This window comes from Brienomyrus brachyistius, chromosome 20 (assembly GCF_023856365.1).
Source record: "Brienomyrus brachyistius isolate T26 chromosome 20, BBRACH_0.4, whole genome shotgun sequence".
NCBI lineage: Eukaryota > Metazoa > Chordata > Actinopteri > Osteoglossiformes > Mormyridae > Brienomyrus > Brienomyrus brachyistius.
In genome coordinates this window covers 15,792,465-15,806,079 of record NC_064552.1, presented here as the reverse complement: position 1 = coordinate 15,806,079, position 13,615 = coordinate 15,792,465, and the positions used below count along the sequence as shown (strand labels likewise).

The 13,615-nt window shown below is 42.3% G+C and overlaps 1 long non-coding RNA gene across 2 annotated transcripts; it reads left to right on the top strand.

The window, feature by feature from the left end:
- The first annotated feature begins 2,452 nt into the window (after positions 1 to 2,452).
- On the top strand, positions 2,453 to 6,320 carry LOC125715455 (uncharacterized). Of its 2 annotated transcripts, none has more exons than XR_007384067.1 (3): positions 2,453 to 2,590; positions 2,732 to 2,900; positions 3,343 to 6,320. It is a non-coding gene; the product is annotated as an uncharacterized LOC125715455 (long non-coding RNA). The 2 variants fall into 2 exon arrangements; XR_007384066.1 differs by having other exon boundaries at positions 2,775 to 2,900; positions 3,343 to 6,319.
- Positions 6,321 to 13,615: the final 7,295 nt, after the last annotated feature.

Below are 13,615 nucleotides of genomic sequence, written 5' to 3'. Positions count from 1 at the left end.
GAGAGCACGGATGGTCAGAACATGCGTTGACACATAAATGGACAAGCATAGTAGATAAAAATGGCATGTACTGCAGCACCAGCAGCCATAGTTACAGTGTGTTAGGTTGCGGGAAATCTAAACTGAAGTAGTAGGTCTTCAGTCGAGATTTAAAGACTGAGACTGAACTGATATCCCGAACATACAGTAGGCTGGCAAACCACTCCACAATATAGGGGCCCTGTAACAGAATGCTTTACCACCCTCTCTCACTTTATATGTGGAACCACAAGGAAATCTGAATTCTGTGATCTGATTGGACAATGCGGCTAATAAACTTGAAGTAATTCTGTCAGGTAGGCAGGAGGTAGACCTTTAAGTGCCTTATAGGTAACTAGGAGAACTTTGAAGTCGGCTTTAAACCGAACAGGAAGTCAATATAAGGAACTAAGAACATGGGTTATGTGTTCAAACTTCCTGCTCCTGGTGACAGTTCGAGCTGCTGCATTTTGAATACGCTGCAAGGTATTTAATGTGCAGTGTGTGATACCAGATATCACACATACAATACTTTTTTCCTTTCTGATGCTTGGCTGAGATCTCTCTGAGACAAGACTAACTATCTGATAAAAATCCACCTAAAAAACATACAAACATCACAAAATTGAACCTAAAACATACACTTTCTGGGGGGTCCCTGAGGACCAGGTTGAGAAACACTGATTAAAAGTATGTAACCATTTTTAGATTAGACTGTTTCCTGACTGCAAGCAGGTGTTCATACTGGGTTCTGGCATCCTGAAAGAGGGCCTAGATTGAGATTCACTTGACCTGAGGGTCCATGAAACTGGGGTGAGTATGAATCACTGTTTTTATTTTATTATATTTATTGTATTCCCTTGGCTGGGAATACATATGATTTTGGGACCAGTCCACCGCAGTCCCATGAACATGATAATTCATGAAGGGTTTTACTGCTCTTTTTCAAACTTTGCAGGCATATTCTGAGATGAACTGGACCTGATCAAATATTGAGACAGATCACCTTAAAATTTAAGCAGCGCTGCAAAGTGAAACCAAGGAAAAGTGCAATTTTCATACTTGGTCTTGGTAAAGTGATAATCGAAAAGGGATTTGAAAGATATTTTTCAAACTTTGTAGATTCATGTATGGGTGTGGAACTGATTAAATTCAGACAACTCACCATAAAGTTGTAGCAATATCACATGTAAAGGGTGCCTGCAGATGACATTTGACCTTGTGAATGTAATAAGTCAAAAAGTTACTCATGTGACCAAATCAGCATGCCAAGTTTAGTTAAAATCCGTGACGATGAGGTCCGAAAGCGTGAAGATTTGACATGAAATGACCCATACAAGGGGGCGGCGTGGTGGTGCAGTGGTTAGCACTGTTGCCTCACACCTCTGGGATCCAGGTTCAAGTCTCCGCCTGGGTCACATGTGTGTGGAGTTTGCATGTTCTCCCCATGTCGTCGTGGGGTTTCCTCCGGGTACTCCGGTTTCCCCCCACAGTCCAAAAACATGCTGAGGCTAATTGGAGTTGCTAAATTGCTCGTAGGTGTGCGTGTGAGAGTGAGTGGTGTGTGAGTGTGCCCTGCGATGGGCTGGCCCCCATCCTGGGTTGTTCCCTGCCTCGTGCCAATTGCTTCCGGGATAGGCTCCGGACCCCCCACGACCCAGTAGGATAAGCGGTTCAGAAAATGGATGGATGGAAAATGTACAGCTTGATGGATTTTAACTAGTAGCAGTCATCCACAGACAGGCAGGCTAATCAAAAACTACTTAACATATAAGTCCATAATTTGTAAGTTAGTTCACACGGATCCAAGAAATTGAATATAGCCTAGTGTCTGTTTCAGTTGGCTATTTAATTTTTATACAGAGCCACAAGGTACCTTTAGAACTAGGAGCAGCTCAAGAAATAAAAGGACATGAGAAGCCCGGACCATTAAGCAAAACTCTTTTCTCTAGAGACGCAGTTGATGAGCTATTTGAAAAATATACAATACAAAATCATAGCATAGGGGCTACCTAAAAGCAATAATAGTAATAAGGATTCAGCAAAGGGTGGCACAGTGGTTAGCATTGCTGCTTCATAGCAAGAAGGTCCTAGTTTGGTCCCGGGTCCTTTCTGTGTGGACTTTGCACGCTCTCCCTGTGTTCACGTGGGTTTTTGTCGTGGGATCTGTGGCCTGTACTACGAAGCGGGGTAACTTGTCGGATTTAAGATTCAAGTGGACATAATTCAGGGTTTTCCATACCAGTATGTCCAATGCAGTCTCAACAGGGGCAAGATATATATAAATTTGAAAGGCAGCACAGTCCTAAATCGGTCTTTTCATGACAAGCAACACTGACACTTACAGGCAACACTTCCTGTGAATGATGAAATGCCAGAGTGTAGAGGGAAACTCCTGCCTGAGAAAGGGGAAGATAAAAAGGATGTCGTAATACCTCAGCGTTCTGTTTACTGCTCCAGCCTCCGATTGCCTGTGCAGAAATCTGAGATTCTCTCCTGTGAATATTTTTATTAATAAAATTTTTACACCAGTTTCATTTTCAGCCAATGGAGAACATCTATCCCTAACCAGGTAACTATAACTTAGGACAATTGCCTTTTTTTTTTAAAAAAAAGGTTTTAGCCCTGGTCTTTGGCATCTATGTTGTGCTATATCTGCCCTTTACGTTCATGGCATTTTTTCTGGTAATATCTAACATACGCACTTACACAGTGTATTGCTTTATGGCTGTTGCACGCTCCATGGTGCGTCTCAGTCCCCTTGTGGACCCCTTCCTGTACATTTTCATGAGAAAGGGAGCCAGAGACACAATGGAGGCCTTCCCCTGCTTCAGGAGGGTGTTTGGATGGAGCACAACTAGATCTGATGCAGAAACTACATAGTAAGTAAATGTATTCATACATGTATCAGCAAATTGAGATGCCCTATTGTTGAATCTGAATGTTATATTTACATTTTGTCTTGTATAGTTTATAATACTTTCTTGCTTTGAAATATTTTCTCATAATATTTTACCCATGTAATCTATACTTTTCCCACACCAACCAGCTTCTACAATTTCTAGACATACTGGATGGATCAGCTGATAATGTTAAAGCTACAGTAATAAATGTGTTTTTATCTGAATGACAATTTGCAGAATGATGTATTTCTTTCTGTATATTTTAATGTCCATGTAAGAAAATGTTGTATTATTTATATTTTTTGGTGGTGCTGTGTTGCAGTGGTTAGCACTGTTACATCACACCTCTGGGATTGGGGTTTGAATCTCTGCCAGGTTTCCATGTGTGTGCAGTTTCCATGTTTTCCTTATGTATTCATAGGGTTTTCTCTGGGTTTCTTCGACCCCCCCACTGTCCATAGATGCCCTGACGTTAACGGGAGATCCCAAAGTGTACCCCGTGATGAGTTTGTGCTCTATCCTGGGTTACTCCCTGCCTTGAGCCCACAGCTTCTGGAATAGCTTCTTCCCCACACCCTGAATCACCCTGCATATGACAAGCAGGCATAAAAGATGGATGGATATATTTCTTATCTTCTATTATTTTGACGTTAAGACAAAGTTTCATATAAATGCCCCCTTTATATGTGTAAAATTGTTCCATAATCATTGTAAAATTAACATAACTGAACATTTATACTGTCATGACCTGCTCGTCGGCTCCTCGTGTGTGCCACGCCCCCCTGATTACCCACGTGTTCTTCCCCGATTGTATCCAGCTGTGTCTAGTTACTTTGATCAGTCCTGTGTATTTCAGTCCGTGTCTTACCCGAGTCTTTTGTTTGTCATTGATGTTAGTCGATGTTCGTGCCCCGTCGTCTGAATAAATCCCCAGTTTACCCCGTGCTTTGCCTGCCTGCTCCTTTGCCCGCTCTCCCGCCTGAGCGATCACCTGCTTAACCAGCGCGATCGCTACTTAATCGTGACATATACTTTGTTTAGAGTATTAGATGATAAACCATGATTCCTGCTAAATCACTGAGATATAAAAAATATGTAGTGCTCTACAGAGAGCTGTCCGAATGACACTGAGAAACATTGTGTTAGCCCAGCTTAATTTTTTCAAGCAAATTATGCAGGATTTTTTGAGGTTTTTCATTGTTTTTTTTCGTATAATGTCCAGCTGCGTGTTCAGATCATTTTGGTTTTTTGACGCATCACACTTTCCATTCAATTTTTCTGTTTATTCGTGAAAATTCCAGTTTCAAACATTCTAATATGAACAGATGAACAAAGAGCTGCTGGCAGTGATTTTCCATATATGACAGGAAAGATTTTTTACAAAAATCAAACCTCTAAGGGCATCTTTCTACTAACTGAAAAAAAAATTGGCAAGTCACGAAAAGAGGTAAAATGCACTTGCTGCACATCACCATCACTTGCTTACCACACATCACCAAGAGAACGTTCAAAAAGCAAACCACAGACAACTTATTGATGTTGAGTGTATTTTTAATAAATGTTAAGTAACATACAAATGTAGAAAATCTCTAAAAGACTCTATTGCTGAGTCAACTAAGTTATAAGTACAGATTTTAGAGTGATCTTCACACAAATTTTCATTATCTGTGTTACTAAATGCAGCTATAATGATGCTATAATCGCACCAAAATGTCACGGGCATGAAGTGGTTAAAAAAGAAACAAACAAAGGAAAAACACAGTTTAAAAGCGCTTAAGTAATAACAGAAAAAATGCAGCTTTACCCAGAGGAACCCACTCAGCTGCATTGATCACAAACTTGGGGAAAGGTAACCCAAGTCTGCTGTTATGTGCCATAAGAGTTCTGGATATGTCTACAGGACACCTCAGTCTTCTGCCCCAAGCGCCGCTCACTACTTGCTGCTTCAGCCCGCTTCCCAGTTTCTGGCCACGCCCCTTCTGCCCTCTGACCTCTGATCCTGGCCCTGTGTTCCGGTCGAGGATAAACCCTGCTGAACACACCCAGCTCGAGCTCTTGCTCAAGCTTTTGCTATTGCTGTGTTGGTTTGCTGTTTCTGATTGACTTCTTGTGTATGACGGTTCTGATTGTTTGGTTTCTGGTTTTCTGCTTCGCGCCTTTTTGTACCTTTGCCTTTGGTTTGTTTGTCTTCTGGTTTTGACCTCTCACTTAGCTCCTGACTGCTCTCTTTGCCTCGCCCCTTCGGATACCTTGTTTCGGCCTTTGTGTTTCCTGTATGTTCATGTCTGTTAGGTGTGTAAGGAGTGACTGCCTCTTTGTTTATGTGTGGTTTACTGTGGTTTTGGGTAGGGAGTTTGGTTTAGTCTTTGTCATTTCGTTTTCTCTTGTTTTCATTACCTTTAGAGTTAGCTTAGTTTGGGACGTGTTCCTTAGCCATTTTGGTTGTTGTTTTGGCCTGGGTCACTCTCGAAGTCTGTTGCGTCTTGTGTTTGTAAAAGTGTCTGTGAATAAATATAAAACAATACAAAAAAAATCCCTTAGTTTCCCGTGTTCCCTTTTCCCATCCCCTGGTTGTCTCATTTTCCCCTCTCCTTTCCCTTTACCTTTCTGTCGGTCCTCAACCCTAGACTGGCGATCGTAACACTGCAAACAGCAGTATAGTGTGTGCTTTTCAGTCTTGAAAGTTGGTCTTCAAGCTCTGAGCTTTATGGGAGAATTCGCCCCCCCTCCAATTCAATTATGATTTTTTTTTGTAGCACAGCAAATGTGTATCAGAACTTTCTAGGAAAATGAAAGTTTAGGGCATGAGTGAGTCCAAATATCATTGCCACTGCAGAAGGCACATTCTCCAGGTTCTGCAACATGATCAGTCCTTCAATAATGAATCCCACGTCATCTGGCTCAGTCTCTGCAGTGTCCGTCATGGCGCTCCCTGTACCATTGTCATTCATGCCATAGTGTTTTATTAGAACAAGAAGTCCTACTTCAAAGTTTGTAAGGTCCCAGAAGAAGATCAAGTGGAGCTGGTGAAACAAACACTTGAAGGGCGAGGCGGAACTAACCGTAAGGCTTATGCTGCAAGATAGCACTACAGACATCGAGGAGGTCTTTAAAATTCTTGACAAAGTGTATTGTGATAAAACCCCTGTAGGAATAATATGAACCCTCTGAGGTTAATCTTATCAAATAAGGGTAGGGAACACACTTTCACTGACTGGGGCATGGTCACACATTTCATTCAATATCATAAACTTCCCATTCGCGGCTGTCAGCTTGACCCATTTAGAAGGTGATAGCTTTGATTATCATCAGCGCCATTAAAGGACATATTTGCAAAGTAAACTAAGATTAAGATGACTTCATTAAGATGAATGCCAAAACAAATATATAAGAAATTATTTATCTGCCACGAATTAAGTTTATGATACTGAATTAAATGTGTGACCATGCTCCAATCAGTAAAAGTGTGTTCCCTACCCATAGACCGCAGAGGGTTAAGGGGGAGATAACCTTTAACCTTAGTTATAAGTCTCAATTGATAAAAACTTGTTTTTATGACAGAGCTCACCTGATTATCGAATTTAAAAGCACTGTCAAGGGTCCCACCTAGGTTCTTAACAGATGAGCGAAGATAAGGAGAAAGAGGGACCAAAAGAGCAGAATGGCAATCAATACGCTTATGGCCAAATAGAATAATATGGGTCTATCATTGAGGTTCTAAAAATTACTGCTCATCCAAGATTAAACCTCATTTAAGCAATCAAACAATGGTTATGCCATTACAGTCATTCCTGTTTAGAATTAGAGGCAGATAAAATTGTATGTCATCTGCAAATCAGTGGAAGGAAATATTATATTTTCTGAATATAGAAAATGTACCTGAATTAATTGTCTGATGAGATCGTTGGTAACTCACACAGTGATGTGATTTAAAGCCAGACTGAAACTTTTCATAGATTTCATTCGTGGTCAGGAATGATTGTAACTGATTAAAACCCACTTTCTCTAAGCAGCTTAGAAATTGGTCTAAAGTTTGACAAAAATGAAATTTTGTTGTACTATAGCATGCTTAAAGGCAGATGGAACAACTCTCGAGCTGAGACTGGCATTTATCAAAGGAAGGACAATCGGCCCAAAGGTATCAAAAACATCTTTAAGGAGGCGAGAAGGAATATTATCAGAGGGACAGTATGAAGGCCGCAGCTGTTTCCCTATGCCTGAAAGTGACGAGAAGGATACTGGCTCAAACCGATTAAAGACAGGAGAGCTCAGATAATGAGTAGAATGGGCAAAATTAGTGGAACCAGCGAAGATAGATTCTGGCCGAGGAGAAGAGATTTTGTCAATAAAAAAATTTAAAAAATGAATAGCAAAAGATGGATTATGGCACCACAAGAGAGTGATTCACTGGGTTCACAAGGGAGTTAAAAAGGTTAAACAGAACCTGAGGCTTATGAACATTATTAGAAATGAGAAGATATATTCCGTATTTGTAGCTTTAATGGCTCTCCGGTGCTCCGAAAGGCATTTGTGTAACATTAGTTTAAAAATATGGACCTTTCCCTTTCTCAATTTTCACTTCACATACTGGCAAGCACGTCGGAGGGCACAGATAGATTAATTTTTTATTGGCTCAGAAAGTGCTTTAGTGCGCTTAAATCTAAAGGGAGCAACGGAATCAAAATAATTTAAAACCTGCTATTAAGATTGCCTGCTATTACATCACACACATTCAATTCATTAAATAAGTTACAAAACAGAAGTACTGTACCAGGGGTTATCATGTGAACGTGACGTGCAGGGACAGAAGTTTTCTCTTTCAAATAAAGGATCGAAACGGTGAAAAGTACAGGCAAATGATTAGAAATACAAGCTGAATTACTATCATTTAGTTACAGGTAGTCCACATGACAAAAGATCTAAATGTGCCCTTTTCATGAGTCGGGCCAGTGACAGACTGAACAATACTAAAAGTGGCAATAAGATTAAAAAAAATCAGTTACCATATGTTACGTCCGCTGAGCAGACAAGCAGGCAGACAGAGGAGTGGAGCCGTAAATACGAGCAAACGGGTTTATTAAGGGCAGACGAGGAAACACAGCACACAACATCAATAACGGATCTGGGGTTACACACTCTGACGTGGACTTAAATGCACAAGACAAGCCGAAATAACAGGAAACAGGTGATCACAATCGGGAATTCACATGAGGTAACGAGGGGGGCTTGGCACACAGGAGGATCGTACGCGCAGGTCATGACCCCCATGACTTCACCTTGTGTACCGACCATCGAGCCCTGACTACCCTCCTGACCACCAAAGGCGCTGACTGTGCTGGTGTGTGTACTGCGCGCTGGGCCGCGCGACTGCTGTGTTTCACATACGACGTTGCCTACTTACCTGATTCAGAGAGCAACACAGCTGATTGTCTTTCCTGTCTGTCCTTACCTGCTGCCACAGAGGACAAAGCCATTGAACCCGAGTTTGAAGCTATGCTGTCTGTGGATCGTCTACCTGCAGTCTGCTTCCTGTCCTGAGCTCTGTGCATTGCGTGAACAGATGGCTGATGGCTGGCCTCCTTCCATGGCTGCTGTAAAGTGTTGCTTTACGCCCTTATGTCAAACTTCGCCATGAACTGTCTGTGCAAGGTCATTTTATTTTCCGTGCTTTGTTGTTCCTCTTGCTCTGTGCCACACCCTGGTTGACCTGGCCCATCAAGGACATCAAGGAATCGTGAGAACCAAACATCGCCTCCGTGACGTTTACTGGTGGCCAGGTATGGATGGTCTAATGACTGCTCAGGTTAAAAACCTGCTACTCCTTCTGCTGCTCCACTACAACCAGTACCTTTCCCATCAGAGCCTTGAGAGAAACTTTGATGTGGTTGGCCTGTTTGAGATTGCCGCCACGGATTGCCGCATTGCTATTACACTGATAGACTACCACAGTAAGTGGCCAGAGGTAGCTTTTACACCCTCTGCTACAACAACTAACATTGTTTCTTTCCTCACCTCAGTGTTCAGCAGACCAGGCAACCCTAGGACCATCATATCAGACAATGGTCCCCAATTCTTGTCTTCAGAATTTGCAGCCTTCCTGAGAGATCGTGACATTCAGCACATACGTACGGCAGTCTACCATCCGGCTACTAATGGTGCGGTTGAATGCTTTCGCCGTGTCCTGAGAGCGTCTGTCCAGTCTGCTAGTCTGCAGCATCAGCCGTGGAAAGTTACAGTTACAGAATTCCTACAAGTGTGCCGTGCCACTTATTTGACTATCCCTGCCGGCCCCTGGAGGATGGGCTCCCCCTTTGAGTCTGGTCCCTCCTAAGGTTTCTTCCTTCTAGGGAGTTTTTCCTTGCCACTGTCGCCTATGGCTTACTCACTGGGGGCTTTGGGTGCGGATGCTGTAAAGTGCTTTGAGACAATGTAATGTTGTGATAATGCGCTATACAAAAATAAATTTGTTTGTTGTTTGTTGTTGCCACTCCACATGCCACTACCGGATTGTCCCCTTATGAGTTAGAAAAATGCGCACACGTCTTCATGTCCTTTCACTACCTCCAGCAACCGCAGACACCGCTGCACTTCATCGGCATGTATCCTTGTAACAGTGCAAAATGAAGACCTACATCAACTTCAGCAGTGGAGCACGTCTTCCAGTTTTCGAAAAGGGAGACAGGGTGCTCATCTTAAGGCCTCATCACGTTCCAAAAGCTCATTCCCGCTATTCCCAGCCGTTGGAAATAAAAGAGAAAGTAGGCCTGAGTACCTATCGACTGACTGATGGCAAGAAGTGGCATGCATCGCGCCTAACCAAATTCCAAATACCTTCTGCATCTGAGAAGTCCACCAGCTTGTCACACGATGGCCGTACAGATGTGCCTGTTCCTGATTTTGACCATCCGGACATCGAGGACACTCACGAAATCCCTGCTCGTGTCAGATAACCCCCATGCCGGTTCAAAGACTATGTGACATAAGCTTCTTACAACATCTTACAACCCCCAGTGATTTAACTTAATGTAGTCTGTGCAAATGTTCATTATTGCTAGTTCGTTACTTTCTCATATTACTGTAGGGTGTTAAGTTTTGCTATTCTTATTGCTAATTTTATTTTGTGTCTGATTCTGGAGAATGGTTCTATGTGCGCATTGAACAGTTACCTCTATTATGCCTATTCATGGGTGTTATAATGTGTTACTTAGAGTTATACTGTACACTTGATTCTTAAGAGCATTCGTGTACAGCAGTGGTTCTCAAACTCGGCCCTCGGGACCCACTGCCCTGCTTGTTTTCCTGCTATCCCTGCCCCACACACAATTCCCAGCTGTCTTTCAGCTTCTGATTGACTGAACACACCTGATCCAGGTAATTAGCAGTGTGTAGGGCAGAGATAGCTGGAAAACAAGCAGGTCAGTGGGGCCCGAGGGCCGAGTTTGAGAACCACTGGTGGTGAGGTACTTTGTTGTTGCTTGCCTTTTAGCAGTGTAATTCTTAAGTGAGGGGGAAATATCTTGTGTTCTGTATATTCGCCAATAGGTGGCGACAGAAGGCCAGGCTTACTCTGTGTCTGCCTTCCTGGTAGAAGAGAAAAAAAAAGAATGCAGAGAGACTGAAAGTACCATGTTGCCATGCTGTGTGTGATTTCGTTTACTGCTTACCCTGCTTATACCACTCCAGTCAGTCACCACACAGCACAACAGTTTGCTCACCATACCTTAAGAAGGACATTGCTGCCTTGGAAAGGGTGCAACATACAGTAGGGCTACAAGAATGATTCCTGTTCTTAGAGGAATGTCTTATGAGGAGAGGTTAGCTGAGCTGAATCTGTTTAGTCTCAATCAAAGGAGACTAGGGGGGGACATGATCCAGGTATATAAGATTCTAACAGATCTGGATGCTGTTCAGCCAAATGGCTACTTCAATATTAGTTTAAATACTAGAACTCGTGGCCATAAGTGGAAATTAGTGGGAGATCATTTTAAAACGAATCTGAGGAAGCACTTCTTTACACAGCGTATAGTTAGAGTATGGAATAGTCTTCCTGCTAGTGTAGCACAAGCTAAAACCCTGGGTTCCTTTAAATCAGAGCTAGATAAGATTTTAACAACTCTGAGCTATTAGTTAAGTTCTCCCCAAATGAGGTTAATGGACAGAATGGCCTCCTCTCATTCGTAAATTTCTTATGTTCTTATGAAACTGAATTGCAAATGCCTCAAAAATGCTTAAAACAAGATGTACAAGCGAAGTGAAAAATACATTTCCATTTACAGGATTTGGCAGACGCCCTTAGCCAGAGCGACTTACATAAGTGCTTTGAGACTCTGCAATGAATTTCCGATGCTAGCTCAATAAGGACCCAAGCTATGAATACTATCTCTCTGAGAACTCCGTTGAGTAGTGCAGAATTTTTTATTTTTTTTATTATTATTATTTTTTTTTTAAAAACACACACCAGACAAAGAGCCGAGTAAGAATACAGAAGTTCTATGTCAGGTATTTCTGAAAAAGAAATGTTTTGAGTCGTCGCTTGAAGACATTCAAGGATTCAGCTGTTCGGACATCTAGGGGGAGTTCATTCCACCAATTAGGTGCCAGGACAAAGAAGAGCCGAGATGCGTGTCTTCCTTGTGCCTTGAGGGGAGGTGGGACCAGTCGAGCAGTGCTGGAGGATCGGAGAGATCGGGGTCCAGTACGGGGTGTGATGAGGTCCTTTAGGTAGGATGGTGCCAGAGAATTTTTGGCTTTGTATGCGAGCATCAGTGTTTTGAATCTGATGCGGGCAGCTACAGGAAGCCAGTGGAGGGAGCGCAGCAAAGGAGTGGTGTGGGAGAACTTGGGAAGGTTGAAAACAAGACGAGCAGCTGCATTCTGAATCAGTTGGAGGGGACAGATGGCGCTCAGTGGTAAACCCGCTAGAAGAGAGTTGCAGTAGTCATAGTCAAAATGCATTAAGTAGTCAAAATACATTAAGTATGTTTCAAGCAACCTAATTTTCATTTGTATGTAAAAATATAAAAACATTAATAACATTTACAGTGTACATATATATTTATGTATGTATTTAATACTTTGTACAACCTCCCTTTTCCAGTATAACAGCACTGAGTCTCCTATAACATTTTATAAGGTTGGAGAATACAGAGCAGGGCATCTGAGTCCATTCCTCTTTACAGAATCTCTCCAGATCATCCAGGGTCTTAAGCCATCTCTTGTGCTCTCCTCTTCAGCTCAGCACAAAGGTTTTCAATGGGGTTCCAGTCAGGGGACTGAGGTGACCATGGCAGAAGCTTCATTCTGTGGTCAGATAACCATGTTTGTGTTGATTTGGACATGTGCTTAGGATCACTGTCCAGCAAGAAGATCCAATGACAGCTCAGTTTTTGTTTCCTGGCAAAGGCAGCCAAATATTGATTTAAAATGTCCTGGTATTTCATGGAGTCCATAATGCCGTGTACCCTAATGAGGTTTCCAGGGCCCTTGGAGGAAAAACAGCCCCACCACATCACACAACCTCCACCATATTTTGCGTTTGGGTTAAGGTTAATTACATTATAGCCATCCTTCTTTTTACGCCAAACCCACCTTATGTTCATTGCCAAAAAGCACCATTTGTGTTTCATCATATTACATGTAACATGCTAATGGATGACTAAGGGAATTTGGGCTCTGTGTCTGCTCATGTTCGTATCCCTGTTAACTAGTCATGGATTACAGCTTGAAGGTTCCTATTCACTCTTCTGAACTCAAAGATGTACAATTTACAGGGGAAACATGCTTCAGTTACATTTTATTCACTATAATTTCAAAAGAAAATTATTTCTTGGTGAAGGATTTTTTTTTCTTGGAATAAATTTATGTTAATGAAAGGTTGGATTTTTCTCAATTTTGCAGTAGTTGGGGAGGTCGATGGTCGGATAATACCTTGTGCGAGGGCTTCTCTGACGTACTCCTCCATGGCTGCCTCCTCAGTGATGGATAGCGGGTAAAGTCGTCACCGTACCTTTTAGAGAAGCGATCTACCACTGTTAGGATGACGGAATTCCTTTTTGAGAGGGGTAGATCCATTATGAAGTTCATAACGATATGCGACCAGAGACTTAAACTACCATTAATCTTTGAAGATACTGTACACAGAGGGACACAATAGTACTCACAATGTCTCTCTTGCCTCTGAAAATATAGAGTTCATTCTTAAAATGTCAGATTTTACTTTAATACTAATTACCGTTTATAAACACATAGCCCCATGACAAAAGGTGACTGTACTGCCACCCCAATTTTTGGTGGTACTGCATCTTGTGTACACGTCACGTTAACTCCTCGTGTTCTACCCTACGATGGGTAGAAAGAACATATAAAACACCCGGTGTATGCCATTCATTCATTTATCCAAGGATGTTGAGTTGACTAAAAGAAGCTGGCCCTCTTCTATCCCCAACCTGGCAACCCTGAGGCCTTCCTGTTCCGTATGTCTGCTTCTGTTCTGTTCCTCCCTCAGTCAGTTTCCTATCCTGATCCGTAGCCACGCCCCTGGCTTTATTTGTATTTGGAAAAACATCATTTTCAAAAAAATAAAACGAATATGAAATATTGGTGGTTAGTGTTTGGGGGGGGGGGCACAATGGTTCATTCTGGTTCACACTGCCCCCATGACACTGATCCTACTGCAATGGACTGGCACCACACCC